This window comes from Chiloscyllium punctatum, chromosome 9 (genome assembly GCF_047496795.1).
Source record: "Chiloscyllium punctatum isolate Juve2018m chromosome 9, sChiPun1.3, whole genome shotgun sequence".
NCBI classification, from domain to species: domain Eukaryota; kingdom Metazoa; phylum Chordata; class Chondrichthyes; order Orectolobiformes; family Hemiscylliidae; genus Chiloscyllium; species Chiloscyllium punctatum.
Window position 1 is genome coordinate 53,339,470 of NC_092747.1, and position 19,716 is coordinate 53,359,185.

A 19,716-nucleotide genomic window follows, 5' to 3' on the forward strand; every position below is an offset into this window, starting at 1 on the left:
GGGGGCCATAAAGCCCCCTTAGGGGCCTGGCACATTTGAAAGGGACCACAGACTGAAAACTGTGAGAAGGGGAGCCTGGTAACGGAACCAATGAAATATCAAAGCCTAACCTAATTTGGAGCCTGATATCATGGAACTTGCAGAAAAGCACAAGCTCAAGAATTGTATTGGGTCTGATAGATGTTTAATTTCATACAATCCTTTCTAAAATTTTGTCCAGTATGTTGGAATGCTCAAGTTTTCTTGGTGTTCAATAATAAATGATTTTCTGTCTCTGGCACTGAAAGAATAGCCAGAGATCAGGCTCCTATTTAGTCTCAGACAGAAGGTGAACCCTAACTCTTGTCTATTAGTGACTTTGTCAAACTGTAGAGACAGACACAGGAACATCATATGGGTTTGCAAATGCCGTTGTTAAACTGGATCAAAGAATAGAAGAGAACACCAACTTCTCAGTCCAGTGTTGTTTCTATCATACATGGACCGAGCTGGCTCTGTGGACAGATCAGTGACTGCTGTGGATATCCAAAACTTCCAGAACACTCGGGGTCTGCTTAATATGACTTGGCCTTGTACTCCATCACTTTAGCTATAGGTGCTCAGCACCAATGACAATGTGAGAGGGGCCTTGACAGTGAGGGTATTCTTTCCTGTCAGGGAGGCAGAATGTCATCAGCATACACCCAAATGCAGGGGTGACAGATAAGGAGACCAAAGATACACACAATGTTCCAACTGCACTCCCAGTGAGGCTGTCTCCAACTGCAGCAAGAGATGTTTATTTCTGTACTCAAATATCATTGAAACAATGGGCAACCTACTATGGTCTTTTACATTACTTGCTGCATGTGTGAATCACTTTTCAGTGACTCATGGACAAAGATACCCAGATCCTTTCACGTATCCATATTCCTTAGCTTCTTATCACTTAAGAAATATGCTTCCTTTCTGTTTTTTTCTACTAAAGTGAATAATTTCATATTTACTTATGCATTTCATCTGCGATGTTCTAGTTTGTTCATTGAGACCATCCAAATCCTCTTGAGGCCTTCTTTTATCCTTTTTGCAACTTGCAATCCCACCCAGTTTTATTATCATCAAATTTAGAAATATTGCAATTAGTTTGCACATCTAAATCATTTGCATAAATTAGGAAGAGTTGTAGACCTAGCATTGACCCCTATGGTACCCCACTCCTCTTCCTTCCTTCCTACAGGGGGTGGGGTAGGGGTCACATTTGCCACCTTCCAGTGATTTTTCTTTTGATTCTCATCCTATTTTGCCACTATCGTTACCATTAACTTGCCACACCAGGGAGGAGTAAGCTTTGCCTAGGATGGATAACACATCAAACTGTATTATTGAATTCTAATGCTCAATGTGTCAAATGAACAATACAACAATCTAAAGTAGAAATCCCAATGTTACCCACAGATAGAGGGATGCCTGAAGTCTTCATTATTCACCTAGTGTGTGCAATGTCACATTGCTATTTGTTCATGCTTCTAACCCTGCCTCTTATCCACCAGCCACCCCACACCCATCTCCAGCCTATGCACTCAAATACAATTAAATAGAATTTGAAATGAAATTGCTCAATTGCAGATCAAAATAATCAAAGTTAAATAGTCTTTTCCTGCATGTGTAAGCAGTATTTTAGACTACACAAACTTCAAGTTCTTCAATGAAGCTGTCAGTTTGGATTAAATCAACATGAGTTTAGTAACAACAGATGTGTTTGTATTGTACCAAAGTGAAAATAATCTGCTTGACTGAGTAAATCTATTAATCAGCTTGCCTGTCCCTTAATTTTGATGACCCTTACAAGCATGGCACTAACCAATGTAATTTTACATTGATCCATAATGTTAATGTTCCTAAACTAGCATTAAACATTCATAAATAATTAACTCTCTTGATTGAGATTGAATATTCATCAGACAGTATGGAGTGTAGGACAAGAAATTGATTCTGACAGTCCAGTGTAACTTTCTCCTGTTTCTGATTGCCTACAAACTTGAGGCAGGAAAGCTTTAATATAAAATGATGGCTTTAATTGAACAAATTAGTCATTTAAAATGCAGTTTCAGGCATTTTGGGATTGAATTTCCTTCTGTGTCCTGAGAGATTGACAAAACGCCCTGTCAAAACTGCATCGATGATTGCTTCTGCTGTTTCTCTGGAGTTCCCACTAATCTTCCAGCAAAGTTATGGTATGAAATTCTGTGGTAATTCCAGGGTTTATTTAACTTCACTTCTTGGATATACCTGGGTGCCCTTTGTTTATCTTTTAAGACTGACTTCAGTTAATTTTTGAGATAAAGAGGACTATTTCCCAGATTGAACCCAATTGAACACTTTTGTTGTTGACCTATAAATTTGTACATGCTCAGAATAACAGGAAATGGAAATGAAATGATGGAGTTTTGCTGAAAGTAAAAAAGGCTATTGCTACAAGTAAGATTGGAACAGTACATCTTTGTGCTCTACATACAAGGCCTTTTCAAGTTACCAGTCTCAGTGTAAAGTCCAGGTATTGAATTGCAGGTTTTTTTTGATGGCAGTATTTTTTTTACTTTAGTTTCATATTCCAGGTGGAAGTCCTTGTCATGGGAAAGTTGAGTAGTGGTTACTCCATTCCACCTAGAGCTATCAATAACATGAGGAAATATGAAAGAATGACCATGTCAACTAAAATTTTAACGATTGCAAATTTCAGTGGAGACCATCCCTTTCAGTCTATCTAAAAACAAACACTTATCTCCCATTCTAGATTAGAGTGGTGCTGGAAAAGCACAGCAGGTCAGGCAGTATCCGAGAAGCAGGAAAATCGACATTTCAGGCAAAAGTCCTTCATCAGGAATCAGTCCTGCTCCTCGGGTGCTGCCTGATCTGCTGCTCTTTTCCAGCACCACTCTAATCTAGACTCTGTTTTCCAGCATCTGCAGTCCTCACTTTTGTCTACTTAACTCCCATTGACTGTTACTTCATTTACGTGTATATTAAAAAAATGCAATATTTAATGCATCTGTTTCTTTTATGAGGATTTTCTGGGTCTTAAAGGAGCTATATATTCCAGATATTATTGTTAATTGAGTATTTATTCACTAATAACATCCATTTGCAAGACATTCCTCTATGTTGAGGCATTAATCAATTTATTTTAAATGTCTCTGTTAAGTTAGAGGGTAAAGGGGGAAGAGTTGTCCACTGTTACAACCAATAACAAATTCTGGCACTTAAGGCAAGAAAAGAGATATGAAATGAAAGCTGATCAACATTTTGGTGAGATCCTTTATTGGAAATAAAGTTTAAGGTGTTGTTTTCATTTATGCCTTTCCCTTAAATCTCCTAAAAGTAAATTTTAAAGTAGTTACATCAATGTAGCTGCTATCTGGGTAAACCCCCACTTATCAGTGGACTACCACAATTAACAGGGCAAGAACAGATGAAAACCAGATTGCTTCTGCCAATTTACAAAGGAGTCCACTTATAAAAGGATTCAGTTCATACATTGTCATTATCTAGATTTAAATTCTCAGTGAAAAGAATTGGGTATTATTAAACTTTACTGAAATGCTTTAAATGCATTGTTTTCATATTTGAGATATCTGCAATTTACTTTACTTTTGTAAAGTAGAATTATGGAGGGCTCTCAAATGCTAGGAACTCCACCACCGATGGGAAACCTGACACCTACACCTTGCTATGCTACCTCCAAAACCAAGCTAGGGTTGATTGAAATTTGCAATGCATCTTAAATTTTGAGATAATTGGCTTGCTGCACCTTTAATCTAACATGTCTGGACATGGCTGAAGAGATTATTTTTAAGGTGTGCTTTTGGGTTAAATCAATACTTTTGCTGTTGGTCAGCTTTTCTAAAATTGAAAAATATAATTTCAGTTCCTAAAATTCTGATTGCAATACCATGATTCTGTTTTAAGAGTAATACAATGAGAAATTAGTCAACTTACCGCAAGGACTGTTCCCTCCGGGACACCCTGGTCCATTCCTCTTCCACTTCCAACACATCCCCACAGCCCCACGGCACTTTCCCCTGCCATCACAGAAGGTCTAACATCCGCCCTTTTACTTCGTCCCCTCTCACTATCCAAGGCCCCAAACATATCTTCCAAGTGAAGCAGCAATTTATCTGCATTTCACTTAATCTAATTTACTTTATTCACTGCTCACAATGTTGCCTTCTCTACATTGGGGAAACGATGCACAGACTGGGTGACCACTTTGCATGACCCTGAACTTCCAGTTATCTGCCACTTCAACACACCACCCTATTCCCTGGCCAACATCTCAAAGAAGCTCTGCGCAAGCTGGAAGAACTGACCTCATTATTTGCTTGTGAACCCTTAAGCCTTCTGGACTTAATATTGAGTTCAACAATTTTAGGGCTTGAGGCACCTTCTCCCATGTCCTTACCCCAACTCCCAGGAACCACTACACAGGCTGCTACCACATGCAACCCATTGCCAGTTCCTAATCATCTCCATCAGCAGCTATTCATTCCCCCAGACTGATCTTTACCCACTTTGTTGTCCGTCCAACTGTTTTTCTCTCTCTTTGGGCTCTATCTTAACCTATCATTTACTCTCTCTCTCCCCCAACCCCATCTTCTGCATAAATACTATTGCATAGCGATCATCAGTTCTGGAGAAGGCTCTGCTGGACCAGAAATATTAGAAGCTGTTTTCTTGCCAGAGATGCTGCCAGACCTATTTAATTCTTTTAGCAATCTTTGTTTTTGTTCCTGATTTACAGCATCCACAATTCTTTTAGTTTTTTGCCAAATAAATCCTGTCTGGCTTGTTGTGCCTGATATCGCTATGCTCTGTCATCACGAAGATGATGTTGTCCTGATCATCTCCTTCTTCAGAAGAATGCTCCTGGCCCACAGCTCTTCAGCATCTATCACTTCCGCTGTTTGTGTGCTCCAGTTGTCCACAGGACAGCAGTGCCCTCTCTCTGTACTGTACTGTACTGCAAGAAACCCCTAGACCTGTCTAGGTTTGGGAACTTCATCCTGAGGAGACAGTATATGGCTTCATTTGCCACAGTGGAAGAAGATGTTGCTTTGTATGTTCGCTTGACCTCAGTCACAGGTTTGTGCATTGGAGTCATCAGCCATAGAGAGGGTGGACGTGGCCCTTATGTATGATGTGTAAATTGTTCAAACATGCTGTAGATGTGACATTGGCCTAGTATGGGGCAGTAAGCAATTTTTCCACTCCCTTGTTTGATCGCTGCTGGCAAATATGGCAAGCTGCCTGATTTTGTGCTAAAAGGCAAGACATATTGTGAGGCTGTAATTTCAGAATGAGGTTGGAATGCGCAAGAAGGCAAGGCATGTCAGTAATGCTGTGAGCATCCAAGTAGATACAAAGTGAAGGAGCACTCAGAAAACAAGCTAAGAGCCCTGCCATGCATAACATGGGAGCCTGATAGTTCATGACAAATGGCCTGGCAGCAATACTGCAATGACAGGTGTCAGTGAGCACCAAATTGTAGTATTGAAGTACTGAGCTGCATTATAAGTAAGGTGGCTGAGGAAATAGCGGAGGCGTTGGTTGAGATCTTTCAAAAGTCACTGGAGTCAGGGAAAGTCCCGGATGATTGGAAAATCACTGTTGTAACCCCCTTGTTCAAGAAAGGATCAAGAAAAAAGATGCAAAATTATAGGCCAATTAGCCTAACCTCGGTTGTTGGTAAAATTCTAGAATCCATCATTAAGGATGAGGTTTCTAAATTCTTGGAAGAGCAGGGTCGGAGTAGAACAAGTCAACATGGATTTAGTAAGGGGAGGTCATGCCTGACAAGCCTGTTGGAATTCTTTGAAGTGGTGACAAGTAGGTTAGACCAGGGAAACCCAGTGGATGTGGTCTACCTAGACTTCCAAAAGGCCATTGATAAGGTGCCACACGGGAGGCTGCTGAGCAAGGTGAGGGCCCATGGTGTTCGAGGTGAGCTACTGGTATGGATTGAGGATTGGCTGTCTGACAGAAGGCAGAGAGTTGGGATAAAAGGTTCTTTTTCGGAATGGCAGCCGGTGACAAGCAGTGTCCTGCAGGGTTCAGTGTTGGGGCCGCAGCTGTTCACATTATATATTAATGATCTGGATGAAGGGACTGGGGCATTCTAGCGAAGTTTGCAGTGATACAAAGTTAGGTGGACAGGCAGGTAGTACTGAGGAAGTGGGGAAGCTGCAGAAGGATCTAGACAGTTTGGGACAGTGGTCTGGGAAATGGCTGATGGAGTTCAATGTGAGCAAATGCAAGGTCTTGCACTTTGGAAAAAAGAATACAAGCATGGACTAATTTCAAAACGGTGAGAAAATTCGTAAAGCCAAAGTACAAAGGGATCTGGGAGTGCTAGTCGAGGATTCTCTAAAGGTAAACATGCAGGTTGAGTCCGTGATTAAAAAAGCGAATGCAATGTTGTCATTTATCTCAAGAGGGTTGGAATATAAAAGCACCATTGTGCTACTGAGACTTTATAAAGCTTTGGTTAGGCCCCATTTGGAGTACTGTGTCCAGTTTTGTTCCCCACACCTCAGGAAGGACATACTGGCACTGGAACGTATCCAGCGGAGATTCACACGGATGATCCCTGGAATGGTAGGTCTAACATACGAGGAATGGCTGAGGATCCTGGGATTGTATTCATTGGAGTTTAGAAGATTAAGGGGAGATCTAATAGAAACTTACAAGATAATACATGGCTTGGAAAGGGTGGACGCTAAGAAATTGTTTCGTTAGGCGAGGAGACTAGGACCCGTGGACACAGCCTTAGAATTAGAAGGGGTAAATTCAGAACAGAAATGCGGAGACATTTCTTCAGCCAGATAATGGTGGGCCTGTGGAATTCATTGCCGCAGAGTGCATTGGAGGATGGGACGCTAAATGTCTTCAAGGCAGAGATTGATAAATTCTTGATGTCACAAGGAATTAAGGGCTACGGGGAGAATGCGGGTAAGTGGAGTTGAAATGACCATCAGCCATGATTGAATGGCGGAGTGGACTAGATGGGCCGAATGGCCTTACTTCCACTCCTATGTCTTATGGTCTTATAAGTGATTCTGAGATGTGCCATGATGATCTGATGAGGCTGGTGCTTTGCTAATGCCAGCACGCAGATGGGCGTTGCAGGCAGTTGTTACCAATGAAGCATGCCCTGAAATGTTGTAGGATGATGGCTAAGGTGGATACCCAGAAAAAATATTGGTGAGCTAAGGACATCAGGTGCCCACTCGGAATTTCAGATCAGGAATTGGCACCTTCTAGACTTTTGCCCATAATTTCTGACACAGACATATGCATGCTATGTGCAGCTTTAAATTGCACGTGAGCAAATTTCAGGGCAACACTACACAGGGCAAGGGAGATCAGGACAGGGGATAGAGAATTCAGGCTAGAGGAAAGAGAGATCAATACAGAGGGGAGAACAAAATGACATCAGTGAATATAATTTAAACTTTCAGCTTATCTCCAGAGAGCAAGTGATTACTCAGCAATTCGATGGCATCAGCTGAAAATTTCCAGCTTTGAAAAGCTTGCTTGATATTGTGAGTTTGTCAAATGAAATTATCATTTGGAGTGTCATGCTGAAATAGTTCCAAATTGTAATTTACTCTATGCTGCACAAAATTAAAAAAAAATGCTAGCTATCAAAGTAAGATATGCCTTTAAGTTACTTACTTTGTTGATTACATTATCTGCTGCAACTCTTCATGCTAAGTCAATATGCTGGTTCTCTGGATAGCAATGTTTCACATGACAGCAGTTTCATGTTAAACATATTGGCCTTCTGTCAAATATTGGAAGCTGCCTGGAGGATGTGGATAAATAGGCTTTTGTCTATAATTGTAATGAATTGTGACAATTTATACTTTCCTTGTATATCCCAAAATATTACCTAACTCATTACATGAGGTGTATGTGACAGAATAGACCACTCATTTCAAAAATAAAGATGGAGGATATTAATTTGCAGTGAACGAGCTTTTCTCTGGAATTCAATAAAAATTAATAGAATCAGCTCAACCATAAAAATAGACTGAATACATTTACATATTTTGCATATACATGTGGACATTATAATAATTTAAAAAGTCATTCTCTGATCCAATTTATCTTTCACAATGCAATATATCTTGAAAACTCAAAAACAGTGTCGTGATTCAGACTGTAGATGTACTAGTGCTTTATTGCTGATTTTGGTTGCTATATTTAAATATCAATGTAGGTCATAGTTTTGCAGCTGCTGTTGAGAGGTGTGGAATGGAGCAACTTGAACAGAATTTCACTATTTTCGGTTGAAAAATTCCAGATGCACTAATATATCTGAGGAGCACCACATCTTTGACCTACTTAGTTTTTTTGTGTCAATTATATACACTGTAATATATTGTCACACAGTCAGTAGGTGTGTGCACAGTCAATAGTGTAATATCTAAACATCAACTAATAGCATTACTGGACCATCATTGAAACTCAAGTATCTTACTCATTTTTGTGTTCACCTTTAGGCTTGCAATCCTGTGTTCTGAGCAAACATTTGAGAACTCTCTGTCAAATCTCCCTTCAAATCTATTTTGTTTTAGACCTTGCTGCCTTATTTTGCAAATAAATTAAATCATAAAAGAACCTATAATATTGAATGGGGCTTGGACAAAATTCGTGTGAGATGCCTGGAGGAAGAACTTATGGCTGACTGGAAAATGGGAAACTTCAGTTTGCACACTGTGTTTTCTGCTCTATCATTTTCCACTTGTGTGGAGTACAGAAAGAACATAGGAGTAGGACATAGTGTGGCTGATAATGAAATTCAGTAATACTAGCCACTCCTCTGTCAACCTGTATGCCAGAATGCATTGTGTAATGCACTTTGTATAAGATATCAGTTCTGAAAAAGCTAACGTTGAACTATATTAACCTCCACTCAACCTGATGATTTTACCCAATCTTTGGATGGAAATAGTTAAATTCTGTGTGAGTATTCAAAGGAAGTAGACATATCCAGGAAGTTCTTTGTAATTAAATCTAGCAAACTAATTTAACTGTACCTATTGCTATCATGTAATATTATGCCATATGATTGCCGGGCAATGACAGTCACCAACAAGAGAGAATCTAACCATCATCCCTTGACGTTCAATGGCATAACCATTTCTGAATCCCTCCACTATCAACATCTTAACATTAACCATTGACCAGAAACTAAACTGCACTTGCAATACAAATATTGCAGCTACAAGATTTGGTCAAAAAGTAGGAACTTGTAACAAGGAATTCACTTCCTGACTACTCAAAATCTTGTTCATCAACTACAAGGCAAAGGGCAGGAGTGTGATAGAATACTCCTTACTTGTCTGGATGAGTGCAGCACTAATAACATTTAAGAAGCTTAACACTATCCTGGACAAAGCATCTTGCGTGACAGGTATCCCATCCCTTCAAGGTGGTAAAAAACAATGACTGCAGATTCTGGAAACCAGATTCTGGATTAGTGGTGCTGGAAGAGCACTGCAGTTCAGGCAGCATCCAAGGAGCAGCGAAATCGACGTTTCGGGCAAAAGCCCTTCATCAGGAATATTTTGATGTCCAGTAGCAGCAGTTTGTACCATCTACAAAGTGCAATGCAGAAATTCACCAAGATTTTTTGGACAGCCCCCTCCAAATCCACAGGCACCCCCATGTAGAAGGGCAAGGGCAGCAGATATATTGCACACCACCAACAGTAAGATCTCCTCCAAGCCACTCACCTCCAGGCTTAAAAATATAATGCTATTCCTTCACTGTCATTGGATTCAAATACTGGAACTCCTTCCCTAACAATATTGTGGGTCCACCTACACTAAATGGACTTTAAGGGATCAAGATGGCATCTCACCACCTTTTCTCCTGAAGGACAATTACAGGTGGACAATAAATACTGGCATGGAGACAGTGAGGTCTGCAGCTGCTGGAGATGAGTTGAGGGTGTGTTGCTGGAAAAGCACAGCAGGTCAGGCAGCATAAGAGGAGCAGGAAAATCGATGTTTTGGGCCGGAGCCCTTAATCAGGAATGAGGCTGGGAGCCTCGGGGGTGGAGAGATAAATGGGAGGGGGTGGGGCTGGGGGAAGGTCGCTGAGAGTGCAATAGATGGATGGAGGTGGGGGTAAAGGTGATAGGTTGGAGAGGAGGGTGGAGCAGATAGGTGGGAAGGAAGATTGACAGGTGGGACAGGTCATGAGGGCAGTGCTGAGCTGGAAGGTTGGAACTGGAGTAAGGTGGGGTGAGGGGAAATGAGAAAAATGGTGAAGTCCACATTAATGCCTTGGGGTTGAAGAGTCCCAAGGTGAAAGATAAGGCGTTCTTCCTCAAGGCATCGGGTGGTGAGGGAGTGGCATGTCCTCGGCAGAGTGGGAGGGGGAGTTGAAATGTTTGGCCAGCAAAGCCCACATTCCATGAATTAATTTAAAAAACACATACCTTGTTATCTAGGAAAGGTTGTTCTTCTGTTTAGACTCATGGATGGTCTATTCTCTACCATTGTTATTTAGATAGGCCCCAGATTCAGCAAAGAGAAAGTAAGATTGGTAATAGTGAACCAACCAAACCAGAGTACTGCAGGGAGGCAGCAATGGTATCCGACAATACCCAACATGTGGTGTCTCTGTTTACTAAGGAGCATTTACATTTATTCAAAGCATGACACACAATTTACAAATATCAAGTTGTCCCAACCTTCTCCCCTGGTTTTACTCACATTTTCATCTGCTTTTCAGGTGAATTGCAAGTCTGGAAGGCATTGTTCACTCTCCAGTTTAATAGGACTTAGCTCCCTTTCCAAAAAACACATTAATATTCATCACACCAGAAATGCACAGGAGAGGCGAATGAACAATTTCTTGACCCTTCCACTAATACCCTTACTTCCCCTCGCTTCTGTTTTTTTTAAAGAAAATGCCAATTCAAATTTATCTTATTCCCATTCTGTGGATTTTCCTGTGGAAGACAGGTCCAAACAGTGAGTAGATGATTGCCATACCTCTGTTATCCTGATGCAGTTGCCTCTATATGAATTACCAAGGTTTTTGAAACTTCTTAGAGGCAATTCCCTGGACCTGAAACTCTTCAATAAAGTCGTTAACTCTGAGTTAGGAGCCTTGTATGTTTGACAAACTTGGCCAACTGGTTATCTCGGAAATGTTAAAGGGATTAGAATCTACTTTAACACACAGGTGACTATAAAACTTCACCCTCTCAACTACCCCTCCAACCCTCCTGAGAGCACTGACCTGTGTCGAGCTCGAGCTGTTCCAATGGCCACAACTGCACCCTGACATGACTTGACTCAGCTGGCCTATCCTAAGTCCTCATTCATCTATCTGCCACCATACCATCTCTGCCACCCTACCTACTGTAGCACCCCACCATCCTGCCCATAACCAACTTGCTACTAACCATTTTTCTCACCTTCTAACCCTATCTACTTACGACCATATCCACCTTCCCTATACCCAACTGCCACTTAACCATCCTGCCACCCTACCCTTTTATCACACTCATAGTGAACCAACTATATTTGAAATACACATTGGAAAATAGAAGTTTTGATTTCCCATGGTGCAGAGAAAGAACAACTCAAAGCAAAAATGGAAATGTGTAGTGTTTACTCATTGGCTACACCAGACTATGTAACTTCTGCTGCAACTGGGTTTGATACTTTTGAGAGACAGGTACTTTAGTTGAAAAACAAGAAATTGTCCGACAATAATATTTGGTTTCATCTTAAGCAGCAGCTTTGTCACAGAATTGAGAAAAGAGCAAATGGGACTCGAACTTCCAACTCAAGCAAAGGACCTCGGTCGAACTACTACATTAAGAATTGGCAGTTGACATCGAAGTGATATCTTTGCCAAAACCCAAAATACATGTGAGAATGTGACTTATTTCCCTTTGTAGTTTGGACTCTTGACCTACAGAAGTTTTCATTTTGCCTCCATACTTCCTGCCACAATATTGCTGCAAAACTGTCTGTCTCATTTGTCTTGTCCATCCTATTTATGAATGAATACGTGTGTGTGCGTCTGTTTGAATTAAAAGGGATATAGTTTAATTTGGCAAATTAGTAATTAATAATCCATTTTGCAATAATCCTTGGTTTTTAAAACAATCTTTTTCCAATTGCAGTCTACAATCAGAAATGCAGAAAAAATTAAAAGGTGTGGTTTTTACATCTGCAGCTCTTTGTCAGATTTCTGATTTCTGAACAGACCCCTAAATATCTCTTCTCCTCCACAGTGTTACATGTTGAACTAGTTTTCTTGACTCTAAAACAGATTAGCTCACATGTCCTATATCAAGTTCCACATGTTATGCGTTCCTTCACTCACCTAATTTATCCATTTTTATTCACAAATTTGTGCTTCCATCTAAACTATTTACCATGCCACCTAACTCACTAATATCAAGAACTCTCTACTCCTTCATCTGTCATATTATAAATAGACTGAAAAGCTGAGGCCACAGTACAGATCACAGGGGACAACGAATCCCATTCTGTCAATCTGAGGACATATCCTACATCTCTACTCAGCCTTCTACCTCCTAATTCATTCCCCATGTTAATAGGATGCGTCCAAATCCATGTGCTCTAATCTTTGCCAAGTCTCTTATATGACAATGTATCACATGCCTTCTGGGAGTCAGTATAAATAATTTCTATTTACTTGTTTATCTACCATGTTAGTTAATTCATCAAGAACTTCTACTAGATTCAATAAACATAGTTTCTAAATAACCATGTTTACTATTCTGATTAATTGTTACCTTAGCATTCGGTCACATGGGCCTTAATAATAGATTCTATTTACTTTCCCACAATAGTTGTCAGACTATATTCCTAAGTTACCTCTTCTACCTTAAACAATGAGTGACACCGCCAACTTTTCATTCAATATGATCATACGATATAGGAGAAGAATAAGGCCTTTTGGTCCACTTTAGCATGGCTGATATGTTCCTCAATCCCATTTTCCCATTCTCCCACTATCCCCCCATAATCCTTGATCCTCATACTTATCAAGAATTTATCCAAAAAGACAATACATTTATAAGGAACTATTCTGGATGAGCATCTACAATTTTGCATCCTTATTAATTGTGGCAATCAAGATAAAGCAAATATTTGGCAAATCTGCCAGCTTTTGATTTTCAATTATAATGTAATTTGTAGTTGTCTTTTAAGGGCAGTACCTTGGCCTCACTTCCTTGCACTTAATAATCTTTCAATATCCTGTTATTCTTAAAATCATGCAAGTTTTTTTTCTCTTGCAATCTATTTTGCAGTTCTTACTACTTTCTTATAGCTTTGTTCTTTTCTTGCATCTTTCCTAGTGTGTAGGAACTCTACTGTCTTAGATCTCTTCAGACACATAGAGAGTCAGAGAGTCATAGAGATGTACAGCATGGAAACAGACTCTTCAGTCCAACGCATGCATGCTGACCAGATATCCTAACCTAATCTAGTCCAATTTGCCAGCATTTAGCCTGTATCCCTCTAAACCCTTCCTATTCATATACCCATCTAGATGTCTTTTAAATGTTGTAATTGTACCAGCCTCCACTACTTCCTCTGGCAGCTCATTCTATACACGTACCACCCTCTGCGTGAAAAAGTTGCCCCTTAGGTCCCTTTTAAATCTTTCCCTTCTCACCCTAAACGTTTGCTCTCTAGTTTGGACTCCCCACCCCAGAGAGAAGACTTTATCTATTTATCCTATCCATGCCCCTCATGATTTTATAAAGCTCTATAAGGTCACCCCTCTGACGCTCCAGGGAAAACAGTCCCAGTCTATTCAGCCTCTCCCTATAGCTCAAACCCTCCAACCCTGGCAACTGCTTGAGAAGAGCTGAAGTTAATTTTTATGATGGAGCCTTAAAGCCAGAAAAGAGGAGGCTTTCAAAGGATACAATCACATACAGAGATAAAAGAAACCTATGTTAACTCTATCGCTTAGCACCAACCCGTACTTCAGTTGAAAACCAACTGGCCCTTTCATATGGATGAACTTTCTGAATGTGTGATCCTTAGATGTAAGTATTATTGCACTACCATGCCCATTGCAATAGCATCCAATTACATCTACTTATACTATTTAATGATCATCTGACAATAACCACACTTACCTCATTGGTCAAAACACCAAAAATCTCGTTAACATTATTACTATATGACTACTATTAGTCCATTCATTAAAGCCAGGCGTCAAATCTTAGGAAGTCCCATACCTGGCAATGTACATGCTGAGTATTGATTATGCAAATAATAACCCTGATGTATGCAAGACAGCCTCAAGCACACTCAACAATGCCTTAATAATTATGTAATAAGGAAAATCACGGAAACTAGAAAGAGTAGAAATTGAATTATCTACTATTGAGTGTGCATCATTTCTTCAACACAAGGTAACTTGTGAGGGGATTACAATTCAGTTGCATCTTCAGGCCATTTACAATCAAACAAGTGCAGTAACTGCAGAGATTTAGCAGCGTCCAAGTGGCACACAATTCAACAACTTTGAAAGTCAAGATTCTTGTTTCTTCGGAATCACATTTTCTCACTGTCACCAGTGACTGATTAGCTGCTTGTAGCATTTTGTCTTTCATAGTGAGGCCTAATTATCATGCAGATTAATTATTTTGATTGGCAACTACACACTTAATGCCCTTTACATGGTCAAAACATACAGCTCCTGGAGATACTCACTGCCTCATATAAGTGACCAAAATAAACCTTGGTCATTAAGAGCTGTGAAATTTTGACGCAAAATCTTTTAAGGGAATGCAATCATTGTAATGTGTTATCAATACTTCCTTACAAGATAATTTATCCAATTATTTCCCACTCCTCCAAGAGGGACCAATGAATCAAATTCAAGAAATAAGTAAAATATATTTGAAAAACCATTGTTCACATAACTCTAACCCAACTGGCCCTATATTTGCTAATCTTTCCAACTCATCTTGTACTATAAAAACCTGCAGAGAAGGATAGAAAATCTGAATGGCATGGTGGCTCACTGGTTAGCACTGCTACCGCATTGCACCAGGGACCTGGGTTCGGTTCCACCGTTGATTGACTGTGTGGAATTTGCACGATCTCACTGTTTCTGTGTGGGTTTCCTCCCATAGTCTAAAGATGTGATAGTTATGTGGATTGGCCATTCTAAATTGCCTCATAGTATGCAGACCAGGTAGATTAGCCATGGGAAATTTAGGGTTAGGGGGATCTAGGTCTGGGTGGGATGCCCTTCAGAGGGTTGGTGTAGACTTCATGGGCCAAATAGCCTGTTTCCACACTGTAGAGATTCTATGAAAATCCAATGAGATGAACTATACCCAATTCTGACAAGATTCTGCTGAAAGTTAGTGATTGAAGAATGTGGACACTTCTTAAAACTGAAATTGGTCGATGAATTACAGTGTTAATAGTTTAATGGTGTATAAATGTTATCACATATATAACCTTTCCTTTCACTTGACACTGAGCTAAATTTTCCCAGCCCCTGAATGAAGTGGGCAATGGCAAGCCAAGTGGACAATATTGTAATACCAGAAAATTCTTGACGTGAGAACAAAAAAAGTCTAATTTGCCATCCAAGATTTTCACAGTGAGATGAGAATCTCGCTTGTGACAATGGAAAAGCTTATTTGTGAGAATATGGGGGCATCTGGGAGGTAGGACAAAATGGCTGAAGTAGCTGCATAAAATGGCTTCTGCATTGCTAAATTAGATTGCACTGAACCAGACAGAGACAAGAAACACAGACTGGCATAAATCCAGTGAAAAATTATAATGCAGAAGTAACAATAGGACTCTAACCATTAATTTCAGAAGTAATGGTTTAACCCTAAATACAAGGCAGGACAAATACGGTTTTAAGAACAAGTTGTTTATAAGGAATCATGATAGGCTAAGGCAAAAATGCCTGAGGACCTTGGAGAATTTGATTGATTGTTATCATGCTCCATGTCCGACTATGAACAATGCACATAAACCCTATGCAAACTCTGTAAGTCATTGGATTCCTTTGGTGGTCTAGGAGTACTCACACTTCTGGGCTGATCAGAGTCTACCGACTCGGCCGTATCAAAGAATAAACGATTGCTTGTGTGATTGACAAAGAGTCGTTTACAGGTGTGTTAATTTTCACAATCACAGAACCGAGTGACTCTCCTGGGGTCCAGATCTTCATCTGCATGCATTGTTATGATCCCAGGACATGTTATTACAGGGCATGTTAGATCCCAGACTGACATCTGACTTGATAGATATCTTGTTTAGTTTTTAATGAACCTGCCTCTTACAGACCCAAGCAGGCAACTTTGCCGCTTTGGTTTTAACAGTAAAACAGAAGTTTATCTTATGAAAGGAATTGAGATAAAATAGAATAAACCAAACTAATTAAAAATACAGACAGACATTTAACAATTCTTAAACAGAGTAAAAGCACAATGTCATTAATCCCAAAAACATTCCTTTACAGTACTCACACCAGAGACAGAGACAGAGACAGAGACAGAGACAATCTCTTTCCCTATTACTTTTATTAGCTTAATTTGATTGTGACTGCAACTCCCAGTCTGTGTAATCTGAGAGACTTTTCCTGGAGCCTTCATACACCTGACCTTAACTTCTGTCAACTTCAAATAATCCCTTCAGGGTTTGACACATAGGCTTCTGGTCTGGAACTATTACTGAACTCTTTATTCTGAAGTTACCTATTTTTGAAAACAAATCTAAGCTATCATCTCCCTTTCTTAGGAGTAACTGCATTACACATCTATTTTCAGTGAAGATGCCTGTGGAACTGCAGAAACTGAAACTATTACTTAAAGGTTTGTCTCTAAGGCATGGCTGTTGCCTCTGTCAAGGTTTAAAAAGGATTCTGAATCTTCCATTCCTAAACCTATGTCCTACACTGTGTACTTTGTTGGCTTATATAAATTTTCCCAAAGTAAACAAATGTCCAGTCAATGTAAACAGATACCCATTAGTTTTGGGAGGTTATATCTTTCAAACTATTTAAAAAGTAATCATCATGGCTCCAGTAATGTTACATATTAATCTTTGAACCTCTTCTGGCAAACAGAAAACTCATATGCTACTTATTCAAAATTTAGAAATCTAAATTCAAAAATAAATTATATTAATAATAATTAATCCCACACCTTTCATTACAGCATTAACACTTCATCATGGTTTAAGATTACCTCACGTATATGCAGGTTGCTACTTTCCCAGGCATTGGAGAGAAATTAGATGCCAATGATTCCGCACATGGGTACCTGATAGCTGCACCTCACCTCTCTGGGTCTCCATATTGACCACTGTTCCCCCCCTTCCTTTAACTGCCATCCATCACATACTGTTACTGTTGCAAATTTCTCATTGCTTCTAACTGTCTCTCCAACCGATCCATTCGATCTGATCAGATTCGCAGCTAACAGCATTTATGGCAGATATGATCCGCAATAACCCTTAAACTTTCTTTAAATTCCCATATCTGAAAGAAGTACCTATCTTTCTATTAAAGGCCATTTTTGCTCTTTCATAATTCTACCAACCCAGAAATTAACACCGTCTTATTCCTCTACAAAACACTGTCCTAGGTTAAATTAATAGTTATGGCTTATATTGTAAGTTTACTCAAGAGTCATAACTCCAAAAGCATATAATCAAGAAAGAACTCACTCTACTCACTACTGCAGATTCTCTATAGGCCACACTTAAAACAACAATTAACTGATTTTGTGCTGTGAACTTCGTCGAACAGTTTCTCCAAGATCTGTTGTGAATTTCACTGTTTGTTAATTTTCCCAGATGCACGCCAATATCTAACGATACATGAATTCAAACAGCAAAGGCAGTAACTGTGCAGGTTCTCTCTCTCTCTCTCTCTCTCCTGCAATGACCTCACCATGTGCTTCCTTTGTCTACTCTTCTCCCTTTTAAAACTGCTGCTGTTTTGACTTTTTTTTTCCACAGTTCCAAAACAATGCGACAGCATATAAAACAGTAATTGCTGCTCCTGGAATTCGAGGAAATTACCTCCAGCACCTAAAATACCTCAAAATACAGCCAGACATTTGTCCCGTCCTCCAACTTGGATTACCCAGTCTTTTTCAAATCTCTCTCATCTTAAAAATGTGCCCCCAAATTTGAAATTCCCCATCCTAGGGAAAAGACAACAATCATTAACTCTATCTATACCCCTCATTATTTTGTAAATTTCTATCAGGCTGTTTCTCAACCTACTAGATTTCAGTGGAAAACATCCCAGCCTATCCAGCCTTTTTTTATAACTCAAACTTTCCATACTTGGCAACATCCCAGTAAATCTTCTCTGAACCCTCTCCAACTTGATAACATCCTTTCTATAATTGGGTGACCAGAACTGGACACAATATTCCAGAAGAGGCCTCACCTCCTCTTAGAGGTGAGGTTGAATGGCCTTGGGCTGTTTTCCCTGGATCACCAGAGGCTGAGGGGTGACCTTATAGAGGTTTATAAAATCATGAGGGACATGGGTAGGATAAGTAGACAGAGTCTTTTCCCTGGGGTGGGGGACTCCAGAACTAGAGGGCATAGGTTTAGGGTGAGAGGGGAAAGATGTAAAACAGACCGAAGGGGCAACTTTTTCACACAGAGGGTGGTACATTTATGGAATGAGCTGCCAGAGGAAGTAGTGGAGGCTGTACAATTACAACATTTAAAAGACATCTGGATGGGTATATGAATAGGAAAGGTTTGTAGGGATATGGGCCAGGTGCTGGCAGGTGGGACTAGGTTGAGTTGGGATATCTGGTCGGCAAGGACAAGTTGGACCAAAGGGTCTGTTTCAGTGCTGCACATCTCTATGATTCTATGACTCTATGACCAATGTGCTGTATAACCTCAACATGGCTTTCCACTCCTATACTTAATAGACTGAGCGATAAAGGCAATTGTCAAATTGCTTTTTAACCACCTTATTATAAGTGACGCAAACTTCAAAGAATTATATACCAACACCTCATGTCCCACTGTTCTACAGCACTACCCAGGGCCCTGTCATTAGATACCACATTGTCATGGATGGGTGAGTTCAGATCAGGCTGGCAGCATTTTACATTGGGCTTAGGTGGGGTTTAAATATAGTGCCTGTGGCCTGAATGATGGACGTTCCAGGCACTTGTGAGCAATTCACTGCTACTGACTGCAAGATAGCATGAGACTAACACCATGGAGGCATAGTGCATACTTATTGAGGTAAGCAACATACAATTGTGTGAGAAAAGCCCTTAGGCCTAATGGATAGAAACCCTTCAATGTAAGACTCTGAAATTGGCACTTAGCAGAAATGCTACATTTCTGGACATTGAATGGTTAAGTCAAAAGCAGTTTCACGGATTCTGCCCCTTTGTAATCCTTAATAAAACTTGGGCTTCACAAATGATTCAAGACCAGTAAAATCTATAAAGGAGTACCATAACTTTGCTTGGAATTTGTAAAGAATCCTGCTTGCCCAATTGGCAAGTTTGATTGCATGGTCATGAGCATCTTTCTGTTGAAATCTGTCAGAACTTTCCAGTTATTATAGTAATAGGCTTAAATGGGAAGTTAATTGTCTGACTTTTTGAAATTAATCTGAACTTAAGACTTGGCAGGTTTG